The following is a 17,408-nucleotide window of genomic DNA, read 5'->3' as shown; positions in this document are numbered from 1 at the left end:
CTATTCACCAAGTAGAACGGCAAAACTCCAGAACACTGATAAAACCAAATTCTGATAAGAATGTGAAACAGGAATGTAAAATGATACAGCAACTTTGGAAGGCAATTTGGCTGTTTCTTTCAAAACTATAAACATATCTTAAAACATGATCTGGCAATCATGCTCCTAAGGTATTTATCCAAAAGAGATGAAAACATCTTCATACAAAAACCTGCACATCGATGTTTTCAGCAACTTTTTAAATAACTGTCAAAACATGGAAGCAAACAAGTTCTCCTTCAGGAGGTGAATAAACAAACTGTGGTACATGCAGGCAATGGAATATTACTCAGCCCTAAAAGAAATGAGCTATCAAGCTATGAAAAGACATGGAGGAATATTAAATGCATGCTATTAACTAAAAGAAGCCAATCTGAAACTGCTACATAGTATATGAGTTCAACTACATAGCATTCCAGAAAAGGCAAGACTATGAAAACAGTAAAAAAGATCAGTATATGCCAGAAGTTAGGGGGCAGGAGGGCAAAAAAAGAGCACAGAGGAATCTTAGGTCAGTGAAAGTTTTCTATATGGTATTATAAAGACATGTCATTATACATCTATCAAAACCCACAAAATATACACTAAGAGTGAATGAGCCCTAATGTAAACTACAGACTTTGGAGGATAATCATGTGTCAGTCTAGGGTACCCTGACTGAACAGATGTATCATTCTGGTGCAAGATATTGATACTGAGGGAGGCTGTATGTGGGAACAAAAGGTACATGAAGTCCCTGTGTGTTCTGCTCAATTCTGCTGTGATCCTAAAGCTGCTCTTAAAACTAAAGTGTCTTTAAAAAAAAAAAAAAAAAGTAAATAGCTTATCAACAGTTTAATGTTTTCAACAGATGCTAATTTATGTCCTTATACTGTAATATTAATTTTTCCATGGACAATATTATAATTTTATGTGGACTTAGGCACATGTATGTAAGACTGCATGTGAACTCACAGATACAGAAAAACAATACCCTTTCTACTTCAACATTTGGTATCTCCATCTGTGTGTCATACAGTCACTGCCACAGATGAAGACAGGAAGAAAAATGCAGAATATGACTGTTACTCTGTTCATTTCTTAGCATAAAACAGATTGCTATGACCTGAATAAAGAACAAAGGTCAAAGAGAAATATCCATTTTTTTCCAATTACATGCATTTTCATCTGTATAGTACAAAATCCTATTCTTTAATCAGAAGAATTCACTCTGTAGACATATAATACAATCTAATTAATTCAGGCACCTCCTTTATCATCCCTAATTATTTATCTGAGTTGTCTTAAAGAATCTCTTAGCAGTGGGGACACCTGGATGATTCAGTCAGTTAAAGCATTCGACTCGTGATTTTGGTTCAGGTCATAATCTCGAGGTCATGGGATCAAGCCCAACACTGGGCTCCAGGCTGAGCAAAGAGTTGCTTGTCCCTTTCTTCTCTCTCACACGCAAATATATAAAATCTTGAGAGAATCTCTTTGCAGTGAATCTGTATGTATATATGGATGCATGCATGCATACACACAACACAGACACAATTTACAAAGCAATGATTAAAATGGCAATTATATTATTTCTAAAACTTCTTTTCAACTATTTTAGTAAGTACTATTCTGTATCAAAATACAAGGAATGGGATGCTTGGGTGGCTCAGCAGTTGAGTGTCTGCCTTAGGCTCAGGGCGTGATCCCGGGTCCAGGGATGGAGTCCCACATTGGGCTTCCTGTGGGGAGCCTGCTTCTCCCTCTGCCTGTGTCTCTCTTTGTCTCTCATGAATAAATAAATAAAATCTTTAAAAAACATATTTTAAAAAAAATAGAAGGAACATATCCATTTACTATTTTTACTAGGATTATGAATCTGTTACCTTTGTTTTTATAAAATTAAAGATATTAAGAGAAAAAATTCTGTCCAATAAACACACATGAATATATATACTTCATACCATATAGAATTTAAGCAGCATTTAATCAAGAAAACAAAGCTCCAATCTCTCTTCCCAGTAGAATTTAGCCTATACAGTTGACACTTGAACAGCACAGGTATGAACTACACAAGTCTATTTACACATGGGATTTTTTTCGATAATTACAGCACAGTACTATAAATCTATCTTCTCTTATGATTTTCCTAATAACACCTTATTTTCTCTAGCTTACTTTATTGTAAGAATATAGTACAGAAAACATGTAACATACAAAATATGTGTCAACAAACTATTTATGTTACCAGAAAGGATTCTGGTCAACAGTAGGCTAATAGTAAAGTTTTAGGGCAGTCTAAAGTTATATGCAGATTTTCAACTATGAGAGGGGTTGCACCCCTAGCTCCCATGTTGCTGAAAGGCCAACTATAAACGAGAAAGATTTTCTACCTCTTTTATTGAATAAAAAGAATGTCATAATAGAATTAATCTTCCAAGGTACACAGCAATTCACACCACAAGATGGCCCAAATAGGAAATAGGCAGCATTAAGACATAAGAAATGGGGAAGTAGTAAACTTCTGAAAATATTAATCTAAAATCATTCAACTATTAAAGAGAAGGGTAATTTATACCAAAATTGAAATACGTGCTCAATGGGACAGAGATAAAAGGTTCATCAGTAAGGGCAAATTGGTTCATTAGTCTGCTTTCTCTTCTAATAACATACTACAAAAAACTATCCTTCTTAGCATTTCTGAGTAACATAAACTTAAAATCAAAAGGAATATAGCAGAGTGGTTTAAGACATTGGGCTCTGAGGCCAGGTTATCCAGGCTCATAGGACAGATATGCTTTCCAACTATAACTTACTATGCCTCAGTGTTCCCATATCTCAAAGAGGAATAAAAGAAGAAAACTTCAGGGGCACCTGCATGGCTCAGTTGCTTTAAGCGGCTGCCTTTGGCCAGGTCATGATCCCATCTTCCTGGGATCAAGTCCCTCATCTGGCAACCTGCTCAGTGGGGAGTCTGCTTCTCCCTCCTCCTGCTCTTCGCTTGCTTGTTTTTTTTTTTTTTCCTCTCTCTCTCTCCTTCCCTCCCTCTCAAATAAATAGAATCTTTAAGAAAAGAAGAAGAAAACTTCAAATGACTACTGAGAGGAGTAAGTGGAAGAATGCCCATAACTCTTTAATAAATATTAACTCCCAGCTACAGGAGAAAGGAGCAAATAAAAAAGAATGAATGTCAGCTCTGTGAGGGTAACTTTTTTTTTCTTTTTCCTTTTCCTTCCTTCACTGCCATATTTTTTATGCCTGCAGCTTAGCAATTATTTGTTGAATTAACAAGCAGTGTGTATGCATATACATGTGTGCGGGTGTATATGCGCACACATTTTTTTAAAGCAGAGAATGCAACACTGGACATGAAGAAAACCCCCAAAGTTAACAAACCAAAGGCAGGAGCTTTTTCTTTAAAAGAAAAAACCAAGAACAGGTTAGGGTTGAATTCTCAGTAAACTCATTTAGCAGTGACACCTAAAGCTGGTAGAGTGGAAAAGTGAGAGACCAAGCAGGGGCTAGAGGATGAAACCAAAGAATAATGTGTATCAGAATAGAAAATAGGTAAATTTGGAAAAGCCCCTCCAAATATCTTACAAACAGATACAATCCCACAGCTCAAATGAAATGCCATTGGATTAAAGGAAAGTAACAAGCTTTTAATTTTTTCTGTATTAACCAGTTTCTCCCAAAACCTTTACACATTAAGCACTGACAATACAATTCCTTTTTTTTTTTTTGACAATACAATTCCATGATAAACATATTCAACTTCTTCAAGTTGAATCATCCAACTTTGATGATCATTCAAAATGATGCCTTCACATCTCCTTATCTACTCACATTTTTCCTTGACTTTCAGTATTCCCCAAACTTTATCTTCTTACACTCCAATGGTATGAACTTACACCAGAAACTTTAACACTCTCCTAACATCTCAACTTTAGTCTTAATTCCAAAGTGCTTATTTCTCTTCTTCTTCTGTGTTTGTGCACATACTACCCCATGCCACAAAACTCACTCTTCCTGTAGGAAACTGGGCAGCTCTAACCTTGAAACCAAGGCAAAGTTAGTCCTTCTGAGCTTTCACACCACTTTGTACATAAAACTGAGAGAGAGAACTTTTTGCCACATATTTTAGGTATGTATATGTATGATTTTGTAATTAGGAGTGTTACAAATTTTATTTTTTTTTAAAGATTTTATTTACTTGAGACAGAGAGAGCGCAGGTGGGCACACATGAGGAGGGGCAGAGAGAGAGAGAGAGAGGGAGAAGACGAGTACCAACTGGGCAGGAAGCCCAATGTGGGGCTCAATCCCACATGACCCTGAGTTCATGACCTGAGCGGAAAGCAGATGCTTAATCAACTAAGCCATCCACATGCCCCCAGTTCCCTACTTGTATCACTCTGTTATTCCTTTTATAATCAATAAACTATTTTTTAATAGTAGTTTTAAGTTCACAGCAATATGCCACATATTTTTAGTGATTCACTGGCATTTCTAACTCTTCAGGTGATTTATGATCTTTTAGAAAAAATTATCCTCTCTTTCAGTTCCTAAAGAATTCTGAATTCTGTAGTACCTGGCACCCAGAAAAGGGGCTTAATGATAAATAACTGTAAAACATAAAGATACAATTCATTAGTGTGCTCTTGATGCTATTATACATGGGGTCTTTTTTCATTATAATTTCTAATTGGTTACATAGCTATTATATAATTTACCTTTTAACCTAACTGAAATTTCTGATTTTGAGAAATCTGTAAAACACTGGAACTACAAAAGAACTCAGATTATGGCAAGATCCATACTGGTTTCTCTCTACGAATACTGCATCCTGGCCAAGGTAAATAGTTGGGTTTTAGGAGTACAACTAAGGCAGATATACTACGTGAAAAAAGGCAGAAAAATCTAAGAGCATCAGTTGGATAGATTCAAACTAGAGCTTTGATAAGGGATTAGAAATGAGATACAAATTAACAAATCTAACAAACAGGAGTAAAATTTGGGGCACCTGGGTGGCTCATTTGGTTAAGCATCTGCCTTCAGCTCAGGTCATGATCCCAGAGACCTGGGTTCGAGCCCCACATCAGGCTCTTTTGAAGAGCCTGCTTTTCCCTCATCCTCTGTGGCTCCCCCTGCTTGTTCTCTCTCTCTCTTTCTCTGTCAAATAAATAAATAAATAAAATTTTTAAAAAATCAAAAAAACAAAATTATAAACACAAAGTAGACTCAAGAGAAAAGAAATCTAAAACGCTATACCAAACCACAGAGTAGGTTGGGAAGGATGAAAGTTCAAAGACTGCAGGGGGCTTAGTATATAGATTTGTGGAAGAGTCAACATTTACCCATATCTCTATTATTAGTCCAATTCAATCAAAATTTGGGAAACCATTAAAAATATAAATCCATTAGCATTTTAAAATAAAAATTGTGACTTAAATGTGTTTAAATACAAAGCCTTCCAATGTTATTGTATATAGGTACAAACGTACAAATAATTGATCCCAAATAAATACATCATTGATTGGCATGCTCTAAGCTTAAAGAGTATTAAAAATGCCATCACAGTCTTTTTCCTTGAAAAGAAGTAAGATGGTTGCAGAGGAGTAGGAGGACCCTGGGGTCACCTATTCCCATGAATACAACTAGGTAACTATCAAATGATCCTAAATACCCCAGAAATCATTCTGAGGAGGGGTAGAAGAAATTCCACAACTAAAGAAGAGGGCACATCAAAGAAGGTGGGAAGTTTGGAGACACAGCTTGGGGGAGGAATGGACGGTTGCAGCTGCAATGGCCATGGAGCCACGGAGAAGGAAGAGCGACAAAGGAACACACAGAGGAGCACATGGGGAAAATGAATCCCCATAGCAATTGGCTTGGAAAGTGAGCCGGCAGGAATTTCATGAGTTCTTATAGCCAGCAGGGCTTTAAAGACTAGAGTTTTAAAGGTCACTGGGCTTGGCTCTGAGAAATCCAAGGGCATTGTGCTCTCTTGGAGAAAAGGCAAGGGTGAAATAGCCCATGGACTTACAGCATGGAACCAGTGGGGAGGTTAGCTGCTCATTTCCAAGTGTGCCCCAAAGAGGCAGCATTCACAAAAATAACCCTCTGGAGAAAGAAAAAAAAAGATCTGGTAAGTGCCATTTCCTGCTCTCTGTCCCACAGCAAAAACACAAAACCACCTGTGGGAACCAGCACAGCATGGCCACTTGCTACCTAACTGGATTCCACCAAGCCCCCACCTCTCAGCAGTCCAGAAAATCTACCATTCCAGTCACACTCGCCTCAGTCCCAGCACAGTGGGCTCCCTCCCCCAGAAGACTGGCCCAAGCTCCTGCCAACACCACATCTCCCAATCCAGAAGTTCTGTGAGGCCTCCATTCCAGTGGCAGCAGCAATAGGTCTCATTTCACAAGCAGATCAGAGTAGACCTACTTAAAACAAGCCACACTGAGGCTAGGAACCAAACACTATCCACAACAGGCTGAGAGAACTGCAGATGACAAGCCTGAGAATAGAGCAGCCAAGACACTGGAATGCTCTGGAAAACAGGTAACACTACTGAGCACTATAGGACCACTTCTTTGTAAGGTCATGACGCTCAAGAGCAGGAGACATAGCTGACTTTCCTAACAGAGAAACAGGCATAGAGACTTAGATGAAAAAAAAAAAGATATAGGAATCTCTCCCAAATGAAAAAATAGGACAAGGCACAGCCTGACATCTAAGCAAAACAAATAAAAATAACACGACTGATGGAGAATTTAAAGCAATAATCATAAGGATACTCACTGGGCTTGAGAATAGAGTGGAGGGCATCAGTGAGACCCATTAACACAGAGATAAGGAATAGCATAGAGATAAAGGGTCCATTAAGCAAAATAAGAAATACAACTGACGTAATGAGCAAAAGGCTGGAAGAAGCAGAGGAATGAATTAATAATCCAGAAATCAGAATAATGGAAAGTACTCAAGCTGAATAAAAGAGAAAAAAGAATTATGCAATATAAGCATAGTCTTAGGGAATTCAGTGACTCCATCAAACAGAATGATATTTGTATTTAAAAACTGCCAGAAGAAAAAGAGAGGAAAGGGGGCAGAGAATTTATTTGAAAAAAATTAAACCTGAAAATTTCCTCATTTGGGGAAGGAAACAGATATCCAGATATAGAAGGCACAGAGAACACCCAACAAAATCAACAAAAGCAGATCTATACACAAAGACATACTGTAAATTAAAAAGGAAAAATAATGATCAAGAAAAAAATATTAAAAGCATCAAGAAAACAGAAGACAGTACATGCAAAGGAAACCACAAAAAAATACAAGGAAATCTTTCAGCAGAAACTTTCCAAGTCAGAAAGAAGTAGCTTGATATACTCAAAGCACTGAAAGGGAAAAAACAACAACAAAGAATACTCTATCCAGGAATGCTATCATTCAGAATAGAAGTGATAAAGAGTTTCCCAGACAAACAAAAACTACAGGAATTCATGACCACTAAAGTCCTGCAAGAAATATTAACAGGAACTCTTTCAATAGAAAGACCAAAGATGACAGTATAGAGATAGGAAACAAAAAGCAATAAAAACGTTTCTGTAAAATCATCAGTCAAGGAACTCCAAAAATAAAAGGATATAAAATATGACACCATATACCTTACACACGGGGAGAAGAACAATAAAAAATGGGTTCAAACTTAACCATCAATCTAATATAAACTACTACGTGCAGAAGATGTTATACACAAACCTAATGGAATTTTTTAAAAGCCACTAATGAGTATGCAAATAATAAAGAGAAATCCAAATATATCGCAAACAAAACAGCAAGAGTAAACCTGAGAGAAAGACAAGAAAGGATTAGAGAAAATATCCAAAAACAATGACAAAACAAGTAATAAAATGGCAATAAACACATATCCATCAATAATTACTCTGAATATAAATGGACTAAACGCTCCAAACAAAAGACATAGGTGACAGAATGGATAAAAAAAACAAGAAGCATCCATATGCTGCCTGCAAAAGAGACTCCTTCCAAACCTAAAAATACCTGCCTACTGAAAGTGAGGGGATGAAGAAACATTTCTCATGCAATAGGCTGCAAAAAGAAAGCATAAATGGACATACTTTCATCAAACAAAATAGACTTTAAAACAAAAACTGTGGGGCGCTTGGGTAAGCTCAGTGGTTGAGAGGCTGCCTTTGACTCTGGTCATGATCCCATGATCCTGGGGTCAGGGTCCTGGGATCCAAGTATCAGGCTCCCCAATGGAGCCTGCTTCTCTCTCTGCCTATGTCTCTGCTCTCTCGATGTCTCTCATGAATAAATAAAGTAAATCTTAAAAACACACACACAAAGACTGTAACAACAGACCATATAATAATAAATAGGACAATCTAACAAGAAAATGTAACAATTGTAAATATATCTATACACCCAAATGGAAGTATTCAAATACATAAAACAGTGAATAAAAAACATAAAGGAACTAATCAATAGTAATACAATAACAGTAGGGGACTTTAGACTCCATTTTCATCAATGGACAAATCATCTAAACAGAAAATCAACAAGGAAACAAAGGCTTTTAATGACACACTGGACCAGATGGATTTAACAGATATATGCAGAACACTCCATCTTAAAACAGCTGAATAGGGGTGCCTGGGTGGCTCAGTCAGTTAAGTGTCTACCTTTAGCTCAGGTCATTATCTCTGGATCCTGGAATCCAGCCCCACTCTGCTCAGCAAGATGTGTGCTTCTCCCTCTCCTTCTGCCTTCTCCCTCCTCCAGCACTGCTCTTGCTCTATCTCAGATAAATAAATAAAATCTTTAAATAAACAGAATACACATTCTTTTCAAGTACACATGGAATATTCTCCAGAACAGATAACATATTAGGTCACAAAACAAGGCTCAACAAATTAAAAAGATCAGAGTTGTATCACACATCTTTTCTGGCCACAATGCTATGAAACTAGAAATCAACCACAAGAAAAAAATACGTAAAGACTACAAATACATGGAGGTTAAATAACATGCTACTGAACGATGAACAGATCAACCAGGAAATCAAAGAAACAAAACAGTACATAGAAACAAATGAAAATGAGAATGGTTCCAAACCTTGACACAGCAAAAGTTGTTCTAAAACAGAAGTTTACAGAAATATAAGCCTACCTCAAGAAGCAAGATCCCAAATAAACAACCTAACCTTATACCTAAAGGAGCTAGAAAAAGAACAATAAAACCTAAAGGTAACGGAAGGAATGAAATGATATAGGAACTAGAAACATAATAGAACATACCAATAAAACCAGAAACTGGTTCGTTGAAAAAAAAAAAATCAATAAAACTGATAAACTTCTAGCCAGACTTATTAAGAATAAAAGAAAAAGGAACCAGGGATCCCTGGGTGGCGCAGCGGTTTAGCGCCTGCCTTTGGCCCAGGGCGTGATCCTAGAGACCCGGGATCGAATCCCATGTCGGGCTCCCGGTGCATGGAACCTGCTTCTCCCTCTGCCTGTGTCTCTGCCTCTCTCTCTCTCTCTGTGTGACTATCATAAATAAATAAAAATTAAAAAAAAAATTAAAAAAAAAAAAAGAAAAAAAAGAAAAAGGAACCAAATAAATAAAATCACAAATGAGAGAGGAGACAAAACCACCAACACCACAAAAATACAATTATAAGAGAATACTATGAAAAACTATATGCCAAGAAATTAAACGACCTAGAAAAAATGACAAAATTCCTAGAAACATATCTACCAATACTGAAACAGGAAGAAATAGAAATTTTGAAAAGGATTAACTACCACCAACAAAATTGAATTAGTAATTTAAAAACTCCTAACAAACAAAAATCCAGGACCAAACTGCATCACAAGTGAATTCTACCAAACATCTAAAGAATAACTATACTTCTCAAACTATTCCACAAAATAGAAGAACTTCCAAAATAGAAAACTTCCAAATGCATCCTATGAGGCCAGCATTATCCTGATACCAAAACCAGATAAAGACACCACAAAAAAAAGAGAACTACAGGGTACAATCTCCAATGAACACAGATGCAAAATTTCCCAAAATACTACTAGCAAACTGAAACCAATAATACATTAAAAACATCACTCACCATGATCAAGTGGGTTTTATTCCTGGATTGCAAAGGTGGTTCATTATTCACAAATCAATCAATAATACAATGATGCATCACATCAATAAGAGAAATGGAAAAAAAAATAAGAGAAATGATAAGAACCATATGATCGTTTCACAAAATGCAGAAAAAGCATCTGACAAAGTATAGCATCTATGCATGATAAAAAACCTCAATAAAATAGGTTTAGAAGGAACACACCTTAATATAATAAAGTCCTAGTCTCAGCAATCAGACAGCAAAAAGATATAAAAAGATAAAAGGCATCTAAATCCATAAGGAAGAAGTAAAACTTTCACTATTTGTAGATGACACAATATACTATATATAGAAAATCTGTAAGACTTCACCAAAAAAACTACTAGAGTTGATAAACTCAGCAAAGTCGCAGGATACAAAAATCAATGTACAGAAATCTGTTGCATTTCTCTACGTCAATTATGTAGCAGCAGAAAGAGAAATTAAGAAAATAATCTCAGGTGCCTGGATGGCTCAGTCAGTTAAGTGCCTTTGGCTCAGGTCATAATCTCAGGGTGCTGGGATCCAGCCCCACAATGGGCTCCCTGCTCAGCATGGGGTCTGCTTTTCCCTCTCACTCTGACCCTAATCCCACTTGTGCTAGCTCTCTCTCTCAAATAAATAAAAATTTTTTATAAAAGGAAAATAATATCATTTACAATTGCACAAAAAAATAGTAACATATTTAGGAATAAACCAACCAAGAAAGACCTGTACTCTGAAAACTATAAAACACTAAAAAAAGAAATTAAAGACAACACAAAGAAATGGAAAAATATTCCATGCTCATGGATCAGAACAACAAATACTGTTAAAATGTCTATACTACCCAGAGCAATCTACACATTTACTGAAATCCCTATCAAATACCATACCATCAGCATTTTTCACAGAAAAAAAAAATCAACAAAACTAAAAGGCAACCTAAGAAATGGAGGAGATATCTGCAAATGACATGTCCAATTAAGGGTTAGTAACCAAAATATAAAAAGAAGTTATAAAATTCAACACCCAAAAATGAATAATCCAACTAAAAGGTGTCAGAAAAGATGAACAGACATTTCTCCAAAGACACAGATTGCCAACAGACATATGCAAACATGTTCAACATTACTCATCATCAGTTAAATGCAAATCAAAACTACAATGAGCTATCACCTCTTATGTGTCTGAATGGCTAAAATACACACATACACACACACAAACACACACACACACGAAACCAAAGGTGTTGGCAAGAATGTGGAGAAAAAGGAACCTCATGCAATGTTGGTGGGAATGCAAATTGGTGTAGCCATTGTGGAAAAGGGTATGGAAGTTCCTCAAAAAGTTAAAAACAGTACTACTTTATGATCCAGTGATCACATTACTGGGGATTTACCCAAAAAATACAAATAACAATATTCAAAGGGATACACAGACCTCTGTTTATGGTAGCACTATTAACAATAGCCAAGATATGGAAGGAGCTCAAATGTTCACGAATTGATAAATGGATAAAGAATGTATTATATATACACAATGGAATATTATATAGTGAAAAAAATGAAATTTTGTCTTTTGCAACAAGCATGCAACATGGATGGATGTAGCTAGAGTAAATAATGATAAGTGAAATAAGTCAGATCAAGACAAACACTATATGATTTCACTCATACGTGGAATCTAAGAAACAAAACAAACAAGGAAAAAGAGAGAAAGAGACAAACCAAGAAATAGACTCTTAACTAAAGACAGAAAACTAATGGTTATCAGAGGGGAGGTAGGCAGGGGGATGGATGAAATAGGTGATGAGGATTAAGGAGTGCATCGATGGAGATGAGCACCATATGATTAAAATAAAAACTTTTTTTTAAAAAAGTGCCGTCAGCCTTTCAAATAGCAAGTAAAAAGGAACTCAAAAAAAATAAATAAATAAAATTGCCTCATACAAATCACACTGTACAACATATATAAGAAAGAATATGTGGAAATAGAAAACTGACAGCCTATTTGTCAAAATTACAGAACCTTACATTTATATTTCCATGTGCTTTATATGAAAATGGGATTGTAATCCTTTAAAATTAAAGTTTTTTTCCACCAGTGAGAATGGTTAAAAATAACAAGACAGGAAACACCAAATGTTGGCGAGGATATGGAGAAAGGGGAACTCCTCTTGCAACATTGGTGGGAATGCAAGCTGGTGCAGCCACTCTGGAAAACAATGTAGAGGTTCCTCAAGAAGTTAAAAATAGAGCTATCATACTACCCAGCAACTGCACTACTGTGTATTTACCACAAAGATACAGATGTAGTAGATTTAAGAACACTTCTCTCAGTAACTGCTAGAAAAGTAAAGATTAAAGCATATAAAATATTTCACACAATTATAGAACAACCTTAAACCTGATGGACACAACTGCATTTAGCAAATATATATATAATACACATAGACTTCAAGCACACATAGAACATTTGCAAAAACTGACCACATGACCTACACAAACTAAAAAGGACTAAAACAATACAGACCATTTTTTCTGGCCTCAAGTTCAGTTAAGCTAAAAAGAAATCAGTAACAAAGTTTACCCCAAAGATAAAAATGTAGTGAAACGATGGGACACCTGTACCCCATATGCAGAGCAACAATGTCCACAGCAGTCAAACTGTGGAAAGATCCAAAATGTCCTTCAACAGATGAATGGATAAAGAAAATGTGTGCGCATGTGCGCGCGCGCACACACACACACACACACAAAGGAATATTACTCAGCCATCAGAAAGGATGAATATCTGCCATTTACATTGACATGGATGGAATTGGAGGGTATTACGCTGAGTAAAATAAGTCAATTGGACAAAGACAAATATCATATGGTTTCATGCGTAGAATATAAGAAATAGTGCAAGGGACCATAAGGGAAGGGGGGGGCTGAGGGGAAAAATTAGGAAGAAAAACCATGAGAGACTTGTAACTCTGGGAAACTAACGGTTGCAAAAGGGGAGGTGGGTGGAGGGACAGGGTAACTGGATGACAGGATTTAAGCAGGGCACCGGATGAATGAGCACTGGGTGTTATACTATATGTTGGCAAATTGAATGTAAATAAAAAGTATATATAAAATTTTTTAAAATTAAAGTTTTTCCAAAATTCAAACACCACCATTTAACTTCTCCTCATCTAAAAATTACATTAAAATATTTTCCTGATATACTGACTCATACAAATAAGAATCATCTGACAACAACTTCATTATGAAAAACAGTGTATCACCAATTTAGTGACTCCAGATGGGGAACAATAAAAGTATTCCAAATAAGTCATCTGGCTAAAACAAACAAATATCCGCTGTTAAAAAAAACTTCTACAAAAACAAAAACATTTATAAGAAAATAACTTCTTTAAAAAAACCTCATCAAAATAATTAACTTGTATAGCCCCATAATTTTCATATAAAAACTATTTCAAGTAGGGGCACCTGGGTGGCTTAGTCAGTTAAGCATCTCTTTTTTCTTAAGATTTTATTTATCTATTCATGAGAGAGACACACACAGAGAGAGAGAAGCAGAGACACAGGCAGAAGGAAAAAAAGACTCCATGAAGGGAGCCTGACATGGGACTCGATCCCAGGTCCCCAGGATCACACCCAGACTGAAGGCGGCACGAAACTGCTGAGTCACCCAGGCTGCCCAGCATCTGACTCTTGGTTTCAGCTGAGGTCATCATCTCAGGGTCATGGGGCCGATCACTGAGTCTGACCATGCACTTAGCAGGAAGTTTGCTTGAAGTTCTCTCCCATTGCCCCTGCCCCCACACTCTCCCCCACCATGCACTCACATGCATACTCTAAAATAATAAATACATCTTTCAAAGAATTATTTCAAGTATGGAAACTACCATTACTTTATTACAGTCCTAAGAAAAAAATTATAAAATTTAACAAAAGCACAAATGGTAATTACTTTTAATCTGGTAAAGAAAACATCACTAAAAATCAAACCTTTTTTTTCAGCTCCCCTCAAAATATATGAGTATATTAATCCAGTTTTAAAAAAAAACCTTTTAAATAAAAGTTAAAAAGTAAAATCTGAACCATAATTTATAGCTCAAGTTTAATGACATCTAATCCATTCTCTGTCCATATAATCATTGTCTCCATCTATTATTAACTCTGTACATTAATTTGCAAAACTGGCTCTATGATACTAATTCTAATTTTGAAACAGAAACAATATAATAAACCTTTCTCAGTGCAGCACACATTTTTTTCTGTTTTCTGGGCTAGGGATGAATCTGTAGTCGTTAGGAAACATTCTCAAAGTTTTCTATAGGCTTAGTTTCATGGGGGAAAAAAATCCACAAACTTAAAAAGCCAAGACCATCTTGACCCTCCATTCTATACCCTCCCTGGTATTTTAAATCTACTAAATGTAAGTTAATGTTACACAATGTAAGTATCCAAAAATGTTTAAATTATGGTTCCCATTCTTAAGGAACTTAAAATTCAGAAAACAGAAAAATTACACTTAGGCCATAATAGGTAGATTCTAAATATCTTGAAGAATATATGCCTATTAATTTTGACGAAGCAGTGAAAAAACAAATTCTATGGGACCATAATTAGGAAGTAATGGGTTCTTCATTAATCCCTATGACTAAATGAATGTTAAGGAGTGAAGTCAAACCAGATGGAAGATATGAGATTGAAGTGGTTCATTACTTTGTGAACTGGTTCGGAAAGTTCTTTTACAATTGCAAAATCCAAATAAATATTGGTTGGTGAATAATAATTAAAGTATATAATTTTGTGTTGTTATTTTAAATCCAGTGAGAGCTATGTGTAAGTTCTCTTCACATCAATAGATCCACTAAATACCATTTTAAAGATTTTTTTTAAAGATTTACACTTGATAAATATAATTTTTTTCGGGCAGGAATCATTAAAGATACTAAAACTGATAAGCAAAATATAGTAAGAAACTTATACAGTCTGAAAGTATCTCCCTAAAAGATACTAATTAATTACAAAGCAGAAAATTATAATTTACACAGGAGAAAGCTGGCAAACCCTCCTTAACCAAGGGAACACAGTTAACACCACTAAGTAATGACATATATCAGCAGGGGCCTCCCACTAATATAATGAGCAAACAGGAGCACAACTTCAGTTCTGTGGTACTCTTGCCAAAAAAAGAAAAAACTGAATCTAATCACAGGATAATCACATAAACCCAAACTGACGGGCATGCTACAAAATAATAGGCCAGTATTCTCTTACAGTGTTAAGGTCATGAAAGACTTAGAAATGCTGAGGTGCTGTGCATGTTAGAGAAGAGATATGACAACTAAATGCAAATTGTGATCCTAGCTTGGATCCTGAATCAGAAAACAGACATCAATGGGACAAGTGATAAAATATGAATAAGGTCTGCATATTAGTTAACAGTACGATACCAGTTAATTTTCCGGGGGTTTTTTTATGATTATACTGTGGTTATGAAAGTTACTAGCATTTGGAGAAGTCAGATTAAGGGTACAGAGAAGAAATTTCTGTATTATTTTTACAACTTAAAGACTTAAATTATTTCTGGAGGGAAGAATATTCCAAAATAACTGCCAAACTGTATGCGAAAATGCAACACATTAAAACATCCAACATGAAGGAAAAACCAGGTAACGTATGCTATCAAATCATCCTCCCACTTTCTCCCCAGGTTCAAAACATTTGTTTATTCTTATTAATTCACTTACAAAAACTGGGCATTGGTGCTATGTAGGTTCCTCCTCCTCTTCCCTACTCAATATGGTCTCTATCTCTTGAAGATTGAGACTATGATCATTATTTTTCCTGATTATAATCAAATTATAATACTTAAACAAAATGACTATTATATCCCATACAGTTCCATGAGACTGTTATGTGGAACAAATGGAATTTCAATAAATCCTTGCAGGGGAAAAAAAGAAACCATCTGATAAAAGCAATGATATTTTTACATGCCTCAAAATGCTAAAAATGTTCAAAACCATTAAGACAACTACTAACCAAAGAATGCTGAAAATCAGAGGCTTCAACAATGGGAGTATGTTCTTTTATCCCTTGTGCTTATATTTTGCTTTTCTAAGGCTCTTCCCTTGTATTGGTTCTTTGAGGCTACCATAACAAAGTACCATAAACTAGATGGCTTTAAACAAAAGAAATTTATTATCTCACATTCTGGAGGCCAAGTTCAAATTCAAGATGTTGGCAGAGCCAGGCTCCCTCTGAAAGCCTCTAGGGGAGGGAATCCTTTCTTGCCTCTTCCAGCTTCTGATAGCCTCAGGCATTTCTTGGTTTGCTGAAGCATAACTTCTATCTCTGCCTCCAACCTTAATGGCGTCTTCCCCATATCTGTGTTTTTAGGTCTTCACATAGTTCTCCTTCCTAAGTCTCTGTTTTCTCTTTCTATAAGGAGACCAGGCTACTGGATTAGGGCCCACCCTGAGTATGATTTCATGTTAACTTAATTACATCTGCAAAGACTCTATTTCCAAATATGGGCACATTCACAGGACTTGAACATATCTTTTTGGGGTGCACTAAATTAGCCCATAACACTCCTCTATTCCATAAGAGTTCTGTTTAGAAATTACTTATTCAAAACCACTTTAAAATGTATGCTGAGTAACTCCTATATGCTAACATACAGTGCTGAACAGAGCGGTAAAAAAGTGCTGAACAGAGCAGTAAATAAATTAGATGAAATCCCAGTCTTTTAAGAAGATGGCATGGCATGTTCAGGATACCTTGGTAGCTCAGCAGTTGAGCGGTTGAGCATCTGCCTTTGGCTCAGGGCATGATTCCAGATCGGGGGATCGAGTCCCACACATCAGGTGCCTTGTGAGGAGCCTGCTTCTCCCTCTATGTCTCTGCCTCTCTGTCTCTCATGAATAAATAAATAAAATCTTAAAAAAAAAAAAAGGAGGAGGAGGAGAAGGAGGAGGAATGAATCAGGCAATAAATGAAAGGAGAAACATGACAATTCCAGATTGTGAGAAATGACATGAGGTGATAATGTACTTTAAAAGGAGGTCTTAGAAAGATTCTCTAAGGGAATAATATTGGAGTGACTTGAAGGATGTACAAGTGTAATGGCCAAGGTAGGCTGGGGCAGTGATTATTCTTGGTCATATGGCCATGTGGCAATGATGCTGACAGCCAACAATTTATT

General features: G+C 36.1%; 1 protein-coding gene across 8 annotated transcripts in view; it reads right to left on the bottom strand.

Annotated features, from left to right (window-relative positions):
• The window catches only part of STAG1 (STAG1 cohesin complex component), a 395,351-nt gene that overhangs the window by 294,987 nt on the left and 82,956 nt on the right, over nucleotides 1-17,408 (bottom strand). The window lies entirely within an intron of this gene.

This window comes from Canis aureus, chromosome 22, assembly GCF_053574225.1.
Source record: "Canis aureus isolate CA01 chromosome 22, VMU_Caureus_v.1.0, whole genome shotgun sequence".
NCBI lineage: Eukaryota > Metazoa > Chordata > Mammalia > Carnivora > Canidae > Canis > Canis aureus.
This window is presented reverse-complemented; position numbering and strand designations above follow the sequence as displayed.